Source organism: Muntiacus reevesi, chromosome 12, assembly GCF_963930625.1.
Source record: "Muntiacus reevesi chromosome 12, mMunRee1.1, whole genome shotgun sequence".
NCBI lineage: Eukaryota > Metazoa > Chordata > Mammalia > Artiodactyla > Cervidae > Muntiacus > Muntiacus reevesi.
In genome coordinates, this window is record NC_089260.1 from 12,110,461 (window position 1) to 12,116,535 (window position 6,075).

Consider the following 6,075-nt stretch of genomic DNA (forward strand, 5'->3'; position numbering starts at 1 on the left):
AGTCTAAGGAACAGTGGGTGCGCTGTAGATCTGGTTGGAAGAGGAGGGAAGCAGGGGCAGAAGAAACCAAAAAGATTCTGTGAAAGGCCTGGGAGGCCTTCATGATGCTCAAATAGGCTTAAAGTAGACAGGAACAGAAGGCTAGAGTGAGTGGGTGTTTTTGAAAGGTATTTCAACTCACATGAACATAAAGCTAGACATGTTTATATTTACTAGCAATAAGATAAAATGACAGCAGAGTAGGTTTTCACAGATTGAATGTCAGGGAATGAACAGACATGTGGTCAAATGCTTTACTGTAAGAAACATGTGGTACCAATTAATTTAGATAGAAGAAGAGTGACAGCACTTATAAGAAGAGCGAGAGCACTTATTAAGCACTTATTCTGAACTGAGTGCCATACTATCATACCATTTTCACACACTATATAATTTAATCTTCACAACATGCTTACAAAAGGGATATCAGCATTCACAAAGATGAGGCAAATAAAGCCCCAAGGTTAAGTAGCTTTCCAAGGGACATGACTTCCAACTCTGATTCTGTAAACACTTCATATTGCTACCCACCTTGGGGAAAGTCTGAAAACAAATTTAATTACCAACCATATTCTATATATTCCATGCCATATTTTATTTTATTTTTTTTAATTTTAATTTTTTTTTATTTTTCAGTGGGTTTTGTCATACATTGATATGAATCAGCCATAGAGTTACACGAATTCCCCATCCCGGTCTCCCATCCCACCTCCCTCTCCACCCGATTCCTTTGGATCTTCCCAGCCCAACAGGCCTGAGCACTTGACTCATGCATCCCACCTGGGCTAGTGATCTGTTTCACCATAGATAATATACATGCTGTTCTTTTGAAACATCCCACCCTCCCCTTCTCCCACAGAGTTCAAAAGTCTGTTCTGTACTTCTGCGTCTCTTCTTCTGCCCTGCATATAGGGTCATCGCTACCATCTTTCTAAATTCCGTATATATGTGTTAGTATACTGTAATGTTCTTTATCTTGCTGGCTCACCTCACTCTGTATAATGGGCTCCAGTTTCATCCATCTCATTAGAACTGATTCAAATGAATTCTTTTTAATGGCTGAGTAATATTCCATGGTGTATATGTACCACAGCTTCCTTATCCATTCATCTGCTGATGGGCATCTAGGTTGCTTCCATGTCCTGGCTATTATAAACAGAGCTGCGATGAACATTGGGGTGCACGTGTCTCTTTCAGATCTGGATTCCTCAGTGTGTATGCCCAGAAGTGGGATTGCTGGGTCATATGGTAGTTCTATTTCCAGTTTTTTAAGAAATCTCCACACTGTTTTCCATAGTGGCTGTACTAGTTTGCATTCCCACCAACAGTGTAGGAGGGTTCCCTTTTCTCCACACCCTCTCCAGCATTTATTGCTTGTAGACTTTTGGATAGCAGCCATCCTGACTGGCGTGTAATGGTACCTCACTGAGGTTTTGATTTGCATTTCTCTGATAATGAGTGATGTGGAGCATCTTTTCATGTGTTTGTTAGCCATCTGTATGTCTTCTTTGGAGAAATGTCTGTTTAGTTCTTTGGCCCATTTTTTGATTGGGTCATTTATTTTTCTGGAATTGAGCTTCAGGAGTTGTTTGTATATTTTTGAGATTAATCCTTTGTCTGTTTCCTCATTTGCTATTATTTTCTCCCAATCTGAGGGCTGTCTTTTCACCTTACTTATAGTTTCCTTTGTTGTGCAAAAGCTTTTAATTTTCATTAGGTCCCATTTGTTTATTTTTGCTTTTATTTCCAATATTCTGGGAGGTGGGTCATAGAAGATCTTGCTGTGATTTATGTCAGAGAGTGTTTTGCCTATGTTCTCCTCTAGGAGTTTTATAGTTTCTGGTCTTACATTTAGATCTTTAATCCATTTTGAGTTTATTTTTGTGTATGGTGTTAGAAAGTGTTCGAGTTTCATTCTTTTACAAGTGGTTGACCAGTTTTCCCAGCACCACTTGTTAAAGAGGTTGTCTTTTTTCCATTGTATATCCTTGCCTCCTTTGTCAAAGATAAGGTGTCCATAGGTTCGTGGATTTATCTCTGGGCTTTCTATTCTGTTCCATTGATCTATATTTCTGTCTTTGTGCCAGTACCATACTGTCTTGATGACTGTGGCTTTGTAGTAGAGCCTGAAGTCAGGCAGGTTGATTCCTCCAGTTCCATTCTTCTTTCTCAAGATTACTTTGGCTATTCGAGGTTTTTTGTATTTCCATATAAATTGTGAAATTATTTGTTCTAGTTCTGTGAAAAATACCGTTGGTAGCTTGATAGGGATTGCATTGAATCTATAGATTGCTTTGGGTAGAATAGCCATTTTGACAATATTGATTCTTCCAATCCATGAACACGGTATGTTTCTCCATCTGTTTGTGTCCTCTTTGATTTCTTTCATCAATGTTTTATAGTTTTCTGTGTATAGGTCTTTTGTTTCTTTAGGTAGATATACTCCTAAGTATTTTATTCTTTTTGTTGCAATGGTGAATGGTATTGTTTCCTTAATTTCTCTTTCTGTTTTTTCATTGTTAGTATATAGGAATGCAAGGGATTTCTGTGTGTTAATTTTATATCCTGCAACTTTACTATATTCATTGATTAGCTCTAGTAATTTTCTGGAAGAGTCTTTAGGGTTTTCTATGTAGAGGATCATGTCATCTGCAAACAGCGAGAGTTTCACTTCTTCTTTTCCTATCTGGATTCCTTTTACGTCTTTTTCTGCTCTGATTGCTGTGGCCAAAACTTCCAACACTATGTTGAATAGTAGTGGTGAGAGTGGGCATCCTTGTCTTGTTCCTGATTTCAGAGGAAATGCTTTCAATTTTTCATCATTGAGGGTGATGCTTGCTGTAGGTTTGTCATATATGGCTTTTATTATGTTGAGGTATGTTCCTTCTATTCCTGCTTTCTCGAGAGTTTTAATCATAAATGAGTGTTGAATTTTGTCAAAGGCTTTCTCTGCATCTATTGAGATAATCATATGGTTTTTATCTTCCAATTTGTTAATGTGGTGTATTACGTTGATCGATTTGCGGATATTAAAGAATCCTTGCATTCCTGGGATAAAGCCCACTTGGTCATGGTGTATGATTTTTTTAATATGTTGTTGGATTCTGTTTGCTAGAATTTTGTTAAGGATTTTTGCATCTATGTTCATCAGTGATATTGGCCTGTAGTTTTCTTTTTTTGTGGCATCTTTGTCTGGTTTTGGAATTAGGGTGATGGTGGCCTCATAGAATGAGTTTGGAAGTTTACCTTCATCTGCAATTTTCTGGAAGAGTTTGAGTAAGATAGGTGTTAGCTCTTCTCTAAATTTTTGGTAGAATTCAGCTGTGAAGCCATCTGGTCCTGGGCTTTTGTTTGCTGGAAGATTTTTGATTACAGTTTCGATTTCCTTGCTTGTGACGGTTCTGTTAAGATCTTCTATTTCTTCCTGGTTCAGTTTTGGAAAGTTATACTTTTCTAAGAATTTGTCCATTTCATCCAAGTTGTCCATTTTATTGGCATAGAGCTGCTGGTAGTAGTCTCTTATGATCCTTTGGATTTCAGTGTTGTCTGTTGTGATCTCACCCTTTTCATTTCTTATTTTGTTAATTTGGTTCTTCTCTCTTTGTTTCTTAATGAGTCTTGCTAATGGTTTGTCAATTTTATTTTTTCAAAAAACCAGCTTTTAGCTTTGTTGATTTTTGCTATGGTCTCTTTAGTTTCTTTTGTATTTATTTCTGCCCTAATTTTTAAGATTTCTTTCCTTCTGCTAACCCTGGGGTTCTTCATTTCTTCCTTCTCTAATTGCTTTAGGTGTAGAGTTAGGTTATTTGACTTTTTTCTTGTTTCCTGAGGTAAGCCTGTAATGCTATGAACCTTCCCCTTAGCACTGCTTTTACAGTGTCCCATAGGTTTTGGGTTGTTGTGCTTTCATTTTCATTTGTTTCTATACATATTTTGATTTCTTTTTTGATTTCTTCTATGATTTGTTGGTTATTCAGAAGCGTGTTATTTAGCCTCCATATGTTTGAATTTTTAACAATTTTTTTCCTGTAATTGAGATCTAATCTTACTGCACTGTGGTCAGAAAAGATGACTGGAATGATTTCAATTTTTTTGAATTTTCCAAGACCAGATTTATGGCCCAGGATGTGATCTATTCTGGAGAAGGTTCCGTGTGCACTTGAGAAAAAGGTGAAGTTGATTGTTTTGGGGTGAAATGTCCTATAGATGTCAACTAGGTCTAGCTGGTCCATTGTATCATTTAAGGTTTGTGTTTCCTTGTTGATTTTCTGTTTAGTTGATCTATCCATAGTTGTGAGTGGGGTATTAAAGTCTCCCACTATTATTGTGTTACTATTAATTTCCTCTTTCATACTTGTTAGCATTTGCCGTACATATTGCAGTGCTCCTATGTTGGTGCATATATATTTATAATTGTTATATCTTCTTCTTGGATTGATCCTTTGATCATTATGTAGTGTCCTTCTTTGTCTCTTTTCACATCCTTTATTTGAAAGTCTATTTTATCTGATATGAGTATTGCGACTCCTGCTTTCTTTTGGTCTCCGTTTGCGTGAAATATTTTTTTCCAGCCCTTCACTTTTAGTCTGTATGTGTCTCTGGTTTTGAGGTGGGTCTCTTGTAGACAACCATGCCACATTTTAAAATGGGGTGCATTTGGTGTTACAAACCCAAATAAATGTGATACAATGTAAAATCTCAAAAGAGATTGTATATTTAAAATTTTTTTGTTCCTTTCAGAATTACCTTAAGCAATAGATAAAGCTAGTATGGTGGCTGATAAGAGATTTTGTTAAAAACCTAACATCTGAAAAAAAAAATCAGCATTTGCGTTACTATTAAGCTTCATTACAATACTTATTAGATTTAAGACCCCTCCCTCCCACATTTAAAAATATGAGGTGAGTAAGAAAAGGAGGGAAAACCATTAAAAATCATAGTTTGATGCCATCTTCTTTGGTCCAAGAAAAGGAGGGTGTTAAGTGTACGGATATCATCACACCAAACACCTTATCAACATGGCTCCTTCCTGCACTCGGACCTGTTCCTTTATCTACCACACTCTCTTACACGTGCACGTACACACACATGCTTACACAGGCACTGAAACTTAGGGCATGCTTCTCTTCCTCAATGCAAATAAATACATTCTCTGTTAGACTGGATGGCTCAAAACTTTTTGTTGACATTTTAAAGGAAATTATCAAAAGTATATCGCATTAATCCCCATATGAATATTTTATTATAAAACAAACAAAAAAAATACACCTAAATACAGAGTAAAGCTACTTATTATTTATTTACTTCTGGGCAAGAAAAAGGTCAAATAAAGTAGTGTAAGGTTGTCACTGAGCCATGAACGATGCTGGGATTCTTGGCCTCCCAGAGGAGAGGAATTCAATCCGGGGCCAGTGATGAGGCTTGACTGCTTAGAGGTTTTGTGTGATAAAGTTTTACTAAAGCATAAAAGAGATAGAGAAGGCTTCTGACATAGACATCAGAAGGGGGCAGAAAGAGTGCCCCCCTGCTAGTCTTTAGCCGGAGATTACATAGCTTCTAGCAGTCTGCTAATTAGAGAAAGGAAAGGTCTCAAAACTCAAGAGACTGGTACCAGGCCCCTCACCCACAACATGCATTTTGAGATTACATTGGCACAGGGTGAGTTGTCCTGGGCAAATAAATGATTGACATGAATCTTGAAGAAAGGCAGGTTTTCAAGCAAATATAGTCTCATTAACATTGCTTAAGAGAACATTTGCATGAGTAAAACATACTGGTTTGTCAAGTCTGAGTCTTAGGTGGAAATAAACAGTTCAAATAAACAGTTCAAATAAAGTAACTACCTGGCTTGATAAAAAATAGACATTTGCTGGGACTTTCCTGGTGGTCCAGTGGTCAAGAATCCATGCAATGCAGGAGACTCAGGCTTGATCCCTGATCCAGAAACTAAGAGCCTCCATGCTGCCAAGCAACTAAGCCTGTGCACCACAACGACCGAGCCAGCACTAGGGCTCTACAACTAGATAAACAAATGGG